The sequence below is a fragment of the Humulus lupulus genome, chromosome 2 (genome assembly GCF_963169125.1).
Source record: "Humulus lupulus chromosome 2, drHumLupu1.1, whole genome shotgun sequence".
NCBI lineage: Eukaryota > Viridiplantae > Streptophyta > Magnoliopsida > Rosales > Cannabaceae > Humulus > Humulus lupulus.
The window spans coordinates 15,390,906-15,401,912 of record NC_084794.1 but is presented as its reverse complement, the minus strand read 5'-3'; positions in this window follow the sequence as shown (position 1 = coordinate 15,401,912).

Sequence of the window (11,007 nt, the reverse complement as noted above, 5' to 3'; positions counted from 1 at the left end):
CTTCCACTTAGAACTCTACGTTCTTCCACTTTGGGTCTAAATAACTCTTCTGCCTACTCTGAGTCATGAGCATTCAAGCTCTGATATTCTCAATAGCCTCAGTGGTCCTCTAGACTGCTTCATGACCCAAATATTTCCTCTTACCCATCCCATCCCAATGAAAGGGTGACATGCACTTCCTACCATACAGCATCTCATAAGGTGTCACTCCAATAATTGCTTGGTAGCTGTTATTATAGAAAAACTCTATCAGAGGCAAATATTTACTCCAGTACCCTTCAAAGTCCAATACGCATGCTCCCAGCATGTCCTCCAGTATCTAGATGGTCCTCTCAGACTGACCATCAGTCTAAGGATGGTAAGTCGTACTGAATTTCAACTGTGTACCCATCGCCTTCTATAAACTTCCCCAAAACTTGGAAGTAAAGATAGGATCCCTATCTGACACAATAGACCTCGGAGTCCCATGAAGGCGTATTATCTCTCTCACATAGAGATCTGCATATTGGTCAACTGTGTAATTTTTCCTCACTGGTAGAAAGTGAGCTGACTTCGTATACCGATCCACAATGACCCATACTAAATCATGTTGGCCCACTGTCTTGGGCAACCCCACCACGAAATTCATCGTGATGTCCTTTCACTTCAACTCTAGGATATCTAGAGGCTGTAATAGTCATGCTGGCCTCTGATGCTCTGCCTTGACCTGCTGACAGGTCAGGCACTTCGCCACATACTCAGTCATGTCCCTCTTCATCCTAGGCAACAAATATAAGGCTTTCAAATCCTGGTACATCTTCGTAGTGCCTGGATGTAGAGAATAAGGGGTAGTATGAGATCCATCCAGAATCTCCCGCCTGATCCTAGTGTCCATCAGAATACAAATCCAATCTTTGTATCTCAATAAACCTATGTCTGACATTGTATAATCCCTAGCTACTCCAGCTAAGACATCCCTTCTAATCCTTCCCAAGTGTGGGTCACTCAACTGTCTCTCTTTGATCCTCTCCAAAAGAGTAGACTGCAAGGTGATGTTGGCCAAATAGCCCACTACTAGCTCAATACCTACTCCAGTCATAACCTCTGCCAACTCCCTGGATATCTACCTAACAGTGTACAATTGTCCCGGACCCTTCTGGCTTAAGGCATCCGCCACTACGTTGGCTTTCCCCGAGTGGTAAAGGATTTCACAGTCATAATCCTTCACCAGCTCTAACCAACGCCTTTGTCTCATGTTCATGTCCTTCTGGGTGAAGAAGTATTTCAAACTCTTGTGATCAGTGTATATCTCACACTTCTCACTATACAAGTAGTGTCGCCATAACTTCAGTGCAAAAACCAATGCTGCAAGTTCCAGAACATGTGTTAGGTACCTCTACTCACAGTTCTTCAGTTGACGTGATGCATAGGCAATCACCTTCCCTATCTATATAAAGACACAACCTAAACCCTGCTCTGAAGCATCACAATAAACCACAAACTTGTCCTGATCTGTAGGAAGACTCAGAACTGGGGCGGTGATCAAATTCTTCTTCAATCTCTGGAAGATGTTCTCACACCTGTCTGGCCACAAAAACCTTTGATTCTTGCGTGTCAACTCTCTTAATGGTGACGCAATCTTGGAAAACCCCTCCACAAAGTGTCTGTAATAACTTGCCAATCCCAAGAAACTTCTGATCTTTAAAGCATTCTTCAACCTTGGCTAATCTCTGACCACCTCAATCTTTTTCGGATCCACCATAATTCCATCCTTACTAACTATGTGACCTAAGAAAGTCACATGTGGTAACCAGAATTCAAACTTCTTGAATTTCGCATACAGCATGTGTACCACTCTGAGATGTTGCTCATGCTCTATCCCTAACCGAGAATAAACCAGAATATCATCAATGAAGACGATCACAAAATGATCTAGGTAATCTTTGAACACTATGCTCATCAGATCCATAAATGTTGCTGGGGCATTAGTCAATCCAATTGACATCACCAAAAACTCATAATGCCCATACTTGGCGCGAAAAGTTGTCTTCAATATATCTTCCTCCTTGATCCTTAACTGGTGGTAATGTAGAGTCGAAGAACTTTACTTAGCTAGTTAGATAGCATTAGTAATAGTAATAGCTAGTAGTAGTTGTAGTATGTTTATTACTGTGGATTTTGGTTCAAGTCGGGATTTAGTTGGACACTCGTAGCAACACTTGTAGATTTTATAAGTTTAACCTATAGTTTAAGAATATTAATTATAACCTAAGGTTTGATTAATATGACTGATTATGAAGATGATTTTTATTATACTATAAGGTTTAGATAGACCCAATAAGATAATGACATTTATCATGTGCATGTTTAATGAGAAATTAAGTATTTTTGAGGAATAGTTTATTAAGAGTAATATTTGAAAATCCCAGAGTCTGCCCGCAGCTTTGAAATCGTTATAGGACTCAGTCAAAGTTGTTTACTCGATTCAAATTAGGCTGAAAAAGTATAATTACGTGTATAATATTTCAGTGTATGCCGATATATCGCGGCTCTATGGGGCGATATATCGCCACACGGGGATACAAAAAATACCTAACTTCGCATGACCACTTCGACGAGCCTTGAGAATATTAGCCCAGGCGATATATCGCCTAGCATGGGCGATATATCGGCTCTAGGGCATGAATTTTGAATAATTTTGAAATTGAGCTCCTTTTTAATCCTTAACCTCTTGATAAGTCCAGAATCTTTTTGACTGAGTCTTAATCCTCTACTGAACGATTATTCAAATGATTTTCAATTAAAAAGTCATTATTTTTATTTAAGCTAAATGAAGATCTTTTCATTCTTGAACTCTATAAATAGGACCTAGTACCCAGCCATTTCTTTCATTCTTCAAGCTGAGTTCAGAGCCTTCAAGCTGTTAGCTTACTTTAGAGTGTTAAACACTTGGGTTGGGGTTATAAACTTTAGCATCATAAGCTTATTAAACACTTGGGAAGTAAGGTTCATAGTGTGTATTTCGATTTTGAGGTGTAGTTCGGTCATAGAGCATTCAAGGTATTCCTATTTCTAGTTCCTTTCTGTATTGTTTCATTAGTTTTTATAGTTTTTCTCTACTCAATTCCTAACTCGCTATTTTCATTCGTGGTTAGGCGTCTAAGTTCTTTGAACTTGAGGTTCTTGTTGGTAAGTACCTTCTCAATGGTTTAGTTCATTCATTTTCATCTCTTTCTTTTAGAATACTCACCTTTCTATTAATGGTTTTTAGGAGTGTTCCGAAATCCCGTCCTTGTTCTCACATCCCGGTATTTGGTAAGGAACATAGGATAGTATTATATGCTTATATGATTATGCTATAGTATGTTTTTATATATGTTATGATTATGCTATAGTATGTTTTTATATGTTATATGTTTTGGGGCTTATAGTTGCTTAAATAGCAAACCCCAACACTTTTATGTTTTTGGGGCTTATAGTTGCTTAGCTAGCAAACCTCATTGTATTTTGAGGCTTATAGTTGCTTAGTTAGCAAACCCCAATAGTTACCATGTACATGGGTTAGAATTATGATATATGTTTATAGAATATGTTATATGTTTATAGCTTATGTTTATGTATATGTTTCATGCTTGTAGTAGATTTTCCTTGCTGGGCATTAGGCTCATTCCTTTGTTTTATATGTGCAGGAAAATAATATGGCGGCGGGAAGATTCTTGGCAGCTTGGGATTGTGTATTGAGGGAGAATGGATTCGGTGGACTGCGCGAACGATTCGAGGATGAAGTTGTTTAAGTCTTTTAATTATGATTTCTATGTATTTCCGCACTTAATTTTGTAACCAATTTATTTAAGATTTAAGTTATGTTATGTTTTATTTTCAAAACAATGGGATCCCATATCCTAACCGAATTTTTATGTATTTAACTTTTGCTTTACAGTTTTTAATAAAGTTATGACTATTTTGTATGTAAGTTTTCTTAAGAATAGTGTCTATGTATAAGTAGTTTTAATGGTCCAAAGTCTAGAATAAGTTGGGTCATTACAAGTAACCAGATCGAAGATCTATCTTGGAGAATACCGTTTTACCCTATAACTGATCAAACAGATCATCAATCTTTGGCAGAGGATACATGTTCTTGATAGTTAACTTGTTCAGTTCTCTATAATCGATGCACATACTCAGACTAGTGCACCCCACGGCGAGAAACTAGGCCTAATAAAACCCAAGTCTATTAACTCCTGTAATTGAACATTTAGTTCATTTAGCTCTGCTAGAGCCATCCTATGAGGTGCCCTAGACATTGGCTTTGTCCCTGACGCCAATTCATTTTCAAACTCTATCTCCTTGTGTGAAGATAACCTTGGCAGATCCTCTGAAAACACATCTAGAAACTCACAAACTAATATGGTATGACCTGGTCCCACTGGCATGACTAGGGTGGTACCCATCACACTAGCTAGGAATCCTATACATCCCCCCTACAATAAGTCTCTAGCTCTAAGTACATGTATCATAGGTATACGAGGTCCATGCACAGTGCCAACGAATACAAAGGGATCCTCACCCTCAGGCTCAAAGGTTACCATTTTCTTCTTGCAATCTATTGTCGCCTCATACTTGGCTAAACAGTCCATACCCAAGATCATATCAAAGTCAGTTATAACCAACTCTATCAGGTCAATTGACAACTCTCTACCATCCACTGCAACCGGTAGTGACCTGACCCATCTCCTAGAAACCACTAACTCCCCTGTAGGCAACAAAGTTCCAAAACCCACTGCATAGTATTCCCATGGCCTACAAAACCTATCGATCACCCTTAAGCAAATCTCGAGGCTCGGGGTACCAAAAACGTCCCTGATGGCAAAATGGTCAAAACTCCAGGAATTCCCTCCTAATCTCACTATTACCGAATATATCTATGAATATTCATTCCCATTACCCAATAACCCGGTAATGTACTAGATACCCAAAATACCCCTTGACTCACCCCGAGTCGGGTATTCGGTCCCGTTGTGACTATCCCACTAACTTGCTTCCTAGGATCGCCTCGTGCTGGGTAACCCAAATCTATCCACATAATAGTGTGGTCTCCCACATATATGCACATATATTCCAAATATACCCATAATGGGCCAAATTATGAAAATTGCCCTTATGATAAGAAACGAGCCCACATGCATATTTAATACATCTAAACATGCAAATCTAGTCATATTATAATATAACTCACTTAATCATATAATGATACACATATATATCACATAAACACATATTTATCACATAATTTCCATAATTTTCCATCCTGACCCCTTAATCAAGGCCATAAGCCTTATTAGGTAATTTGGGACGTTACACGATCCTAGGGAGCAAGCTAGTAGGAAAGTCACAACGGAACCAATACTCGCCTTGTGGTGATTCAAGAGGTATTTTAGGTATTTAGTAAATTACCAGGATATCGGGAATTGGAATAAATATTTGAGAATATATTCGGAGTTGGTGAGATTAGGAGGGAATTCTGGGAATTTTGACTATTTTGCCCTCGGGGACGTTTTTGGATACCCCGAGCCTTGGGGATTTCTTAAGCTTACTTGAACTCGAAGTAACCTCTCATAACCATATAACTCAGAAGACTCTCTCGTTCTCTCTCCCGTTCTCTCCTTTTTTACGCTCGATGGTATTTTCGAAGGAAACTCGAGTTTTAGAGCTCGGATTCAAGCAAGGTTTGAGTCATAAGGATTATGGGGAAGATTAGAAGCTTGACAGCCTGAGGAATTTAGCTAGAAAACAACATAATAAAAGGTAATCTAAGTTTTAAGTTTCTGAGTTTTGTTTCCTTAAGCTTGGATTGTATTTTATGGTGTTTATGAGTTTTTGATTCGTTTGTGACTTGGGTTTTGATGGTTTTGAGCTACATAGTTGATTGGGAACTTTATTTTAGGGATTTGGCTATGTTTGGATAGGTTTAGGGAGGGATTTGGCTTGAGAAAAATGGAGAAAGGGTGGGTTCGCGGGGTCGTGCCGCGGCCCTATTCTTGGGCGTTGCGACCCTCATGAACCCAGGGGCCCAGACAATTCTCTAAACTGCTATCGTGCCGCAGCGCTTGTGAAGTTGCGTCGTAGCCCGTATCCAGAGTAATTTGAGTTGGGCTCTCTATTTGAGGAGAGTCACGGCTCTAATTGTGAGGGCGTCGCGGCGCAAATAGAGGATTTTTTCCAAGGAAAGTTTTAAGTGCGGGAACTCAAACCTAAGGGCTCGGGATTGACCCTACTACCCAGTTTGGTAGAATTCGACGTCCTAGAGGTTAGGACTCGGTCCAAAAGCCTTTGTTTACTCGTTATTGATGGGATTCTATACTTGATTGTGAGTAGATTATCGCTAAGGGCTTAGAACCAAGATCGTGCTCGAGGGTCATTTATTCTTAACTTGTGCTTGGATCAAATGTAAGAAAACTACACCCAATACGTAATGTACGTGATTAGGGCTCGGCCCGGCTGTTAAATATGGATATGAATAGGGCTTCGGCCCCTGAGATTGAACATGATTATGATTATGTCTGTGATTAATTGATTAAGCATGATGAATGCTCTGTATCTAGATATTTGTTATATAATGAATGCATGTGTTGCATTATCTGATTGAGAAAGGCTTGAATTATGAGTCAAGGACGACAATAGCACTGAGTGCTAGTTGAAAAGCATTGACTCATCAGACAAGGACAAGGCTAATCAGGAGCACGTCATATGCTTGTCCGACCTAATGGTCGTGGAAAACTCAACACTAGGCACGATGGGCTAGCTCTAAAGTTAGTTATATAGAGGATAGGGCAATGGGCCTCGGGGTGACTTATTAGTCCTATATCCTAGGGCTGGGCCCCGGACTTGACTTATAAGTCAAGAATGACATTAACACAATGAGTGCTGGCCGAAAGCATTGACTTATAAGTCAAGGGCAGAAATAGCGCGCTGAGCACTGGTCGATATGGTTATGCCTAATTAGGAGCGCATCATACGCTTGTCCGACCCAATGGTCGTGGAAAACTCAGCGCCAGGTACGTTAGGCCAGTTCCAAGGCTGGTTATACAAAGGATAGGGCAAAAGGCCCTGGGGTGACTCCTTAGTCCCATATCCTAGGGTGTTAAGCCCCAGTGTGATTCATTAATCATGTATTTTGGGCAACGAGCCCCGGTATGATTCATTAATAATATAATTAGGGCAGCTGGCCCCATATGACGATGTAGTCATTTATAGGAATGGTATGCATGCATGAGTAGGGTTATTACTACTAGGCATGCTTATTATGATTTGGTAACATTTTATTAACTGTTTATGAGCATGTTTAAGTTTTCTTATTGAACCTTGGCTCACAAGTGCTATGTGGTGCAGGTAAGGGGAAAAGGAAGTTGTACCATCCATGAGCTAGAGAGCTTCGGTGAAGATGTGTACATATACGACTGCTTGACCACCACGGTCGGGGTTTCTCGGAGGAACTAGGGTCAAACCCTATTTTTCCGCTTAGGTCGGCTGGTTGTAACTTTTCAATTGTAATTAACCTTTTTAAATGTAAGTTTGGGATCCCATGTATGGAAGTAAACGTTTTAGTGAAACGGTTATACCTTTTGACCAAAAAATTTAACCCTAAACCATTAATCATGTTTTGTTACACGGTTATTGATAAATGACTCATTTAGTGAGTCTAGCACTATTTAAAATACACAGTATAACGGTCCTTGATTAGGAGGACGTTACAGTTAAGTCCCTATTTTAAGGGAAATGCATAGCTACCCTAAAGTACACATTTTCTACTCATTGCATTTCACTTTTTTTAATTAAACTTGTGCCCATTTTATACTTGTATGTATTATTATGTCTTTGTTTGGCACTTGCTCAAGCATAAGCTGTTGCACCATAACTCTTCAAAATGTTTGTACTTCCATTCATTATGAAATTTATGAATTCTTACCATGCCATCAATTATTTCTTAAGCTTCTTGCATTTAATCGAATGAATTCACAAGTATGCAGGTATGAAGAGCATTATTCATTGGAACGTGTGTTGTTGCTATTGGTTTTTATTAGTTTATTATTTCGCTTGAAGATGGCTTTATTTTTGTTTTACCATTTACTAGTTTAGGGTCATCATGCCTACTCTGTTTTAGAATTTTGAACTGAGTTCTCTCATGTTATTGTTGTCATTTCAAAGTAAATTAGTGTGGTAGTTTAGTTTAAGCATGATAATGTTACAATTAATAAGAAAGAAGTTGGTATTTGATTTACAAAATTGGTACTCCAATAGATGTGTTGGTATAAAGTTAAATCACGTAGCCTTGTAATCAATAATCTTTATCTCTCATGAGGCATAGAGTTGGAATTTGTGTTATCATCAATACATCATTCTCATTAAGCTTTTTTTGGGGTATATGCATATGGAAATAGCTAGTATAGCATTAAGAGTTTCTTTTTTTTCTAAGCTATGTGTATACATGGTAAGTCATTGAATGAGATGTCAGTTCCAAACCGACTTATGAGTGTTTATAGGTCAGTTTTTAACTGATTTTTCATACAATTTTTGTAGTAGAGTGCACTTACATGGTTAAGACAATAATACATTTTGATTTGGTCTGAATTATATTGTAATTATACATGAAATTTTGGATGAATGTAGTAGTTTAAAACAGGGAAACGAATTCCCATTTTCTATGTATGGTACATCAGTTCACAATATTATGTTGTATCGTGTATCATATGACATGACAGTTGCTTAAAAATTGTTGTGTCATGTTAAGACAATTGTTCATAAACTGTTGTATCATGTAATGCAGGAGACGACATTTGCATAGAAACTGTCGTCCCTTATGGTACATGAGACGACAGTTTTATTTGAACTGTTGTCCCCTGCTAGCACATGACACTACACTGCATGGCACAATAGTATTAGAATTGTTGTATGAACGCTCTTACCACAATTTAAAACTGTGGTATTACATCAATTTTTTGGTAGTAATTTCGTACTAAATATATATGTATGATTACAGAACTTCTAACAATTATATTATAATATTTAAGAGTTGGGTAAGAATGATCATGGAAATTATACACATGATATATATGTACACAACTGCAGTTGGATTTTGTACATAAGTTGGAGAAAATTTGTGATTTGCATGAGACCGCAGTCATAAAATCTCAATCGATTGGCGGTTAGTAATATAAGTTTAAGTTATTATTACCTAGATTTTATTCCATTTGTTTGAATAATGTTTCCGAATCATGCATGATGACCACGTTGTCTTATTAATCAATAAAAGAAGTTAGTTTTGAGAAAAAAAAATACCAATGGAATTACTATGAAAGTGCACCAACAATGACTAGAAATTTTCACATTATTATAATAACTCCTTGCTAATTTTCATCTATAAATAAGACTCGGCCATAATAATATCCCAAACACCAATATATCAAATATATTATCAGCCGAAAAATAATCTTTATAGAGTTCTAATAATCGTCAAAATGTCTTCCACCTTTCCTTCAAATACTCCTCTAGAAGTGTTCAAGAACAAAAAAGATTACAAAAACAACAAAGGAAATGAAGGCAACAGCGGAAATAACAGCAACGATGACGACAACGATACACGGGCCGTGCAACCCGATACTATTATAACCCATGGACGTAATAATAAGAAGAAAAGTAGATGATGAGAATCGATGGAAAATAATATATAGCTCTTCTATATAAAAAAATATGTAGATATCATAAATATTTACTTCTAACAGCTTTTTTTTTTTTGTTAACTTTTACATAATATTATAAATATTAAACAGAATATAACTTTAAAAATAGATATTTATTAATTATATTAATATAAATTTAATATCATTATTATAATAATATATAATACATGATCTTAATTTTTATTAAAAATTTTATTATTTATATTTTATTTATAAAGAAAACATATTTTTTTATTCCATAATGTAACTTAACTAAATATATATTTATATTAAATAACAACAAATAATATAAATATATTATTTATATGTGTCGTGTGTGTACAAATAGTATAATTGTATAACTATATAAGAAATTAGAATAATATTTATCTTATATGAAAAATAAGCAAGTTTCTTCTCTAATTATAAATATGTGATTTGAATAATATCATGAATATTTTATACATTAAATAGTATAATTTATGATATAAAATGTTATCATTTTTTTTTAAAAATCATAAACAATGTTTAAGTTTAATTTTTTTTTAATATGTTTATGTCATTTTTTATATATATATATAATATTGTTTATTTACTTAAAATTTATATTATAATCCTAAAGCCTTAATAAATATTAAATAATTTTTTTTAAATAAAACTAGGTAGATGTCCATTTAACATTGCTTGTACATAGTATAGGGATAAATATCGGTTATTATTTGTTATGTATTCTTTCAAGAGTCTGGTTCCAACCCGCCCAGTACGGCAGCGGGTTGACTCACGCCCCCATTTTAAATGAATATACATTATATGTTTAATTATATTTGTAAAATATTGAAAAGTGGGTACCTATGGGTTGTACTTGCCTGCAAATTTGTCATACAAGTAGGCCCCACACCAAATTAAAGAATTAGTTAAATACCTATGGCAGCTAGTTTATGTTACCGGGTTGAAATTTTGGGATTAAAATAAGATATTTTGATGGGGATATAATTGTCATTGCACTTGCCAAATATTACTTTAGTATTTTATTTCTGGGCTTTTTTGTCATTTCCATTATTCTTAGTAAATAATTTTTATGCAATGTAAACATGAAAAACATATTAATGACGTGAAGATTCATAATGTTTTGGATTGTTTTACACAATTAATGAACTAGGATCCACAATACATTTACTAGTGCTATTGTGGTATGTGGAATAATGTTAACTAGGCTTTTCAAGCAGCTATAGGGTTGTACAAGTGCGTACCGCCCTTCCATATATGTGAATAGACATACATTGCATACATAGCACAACTAGATAGCACAACT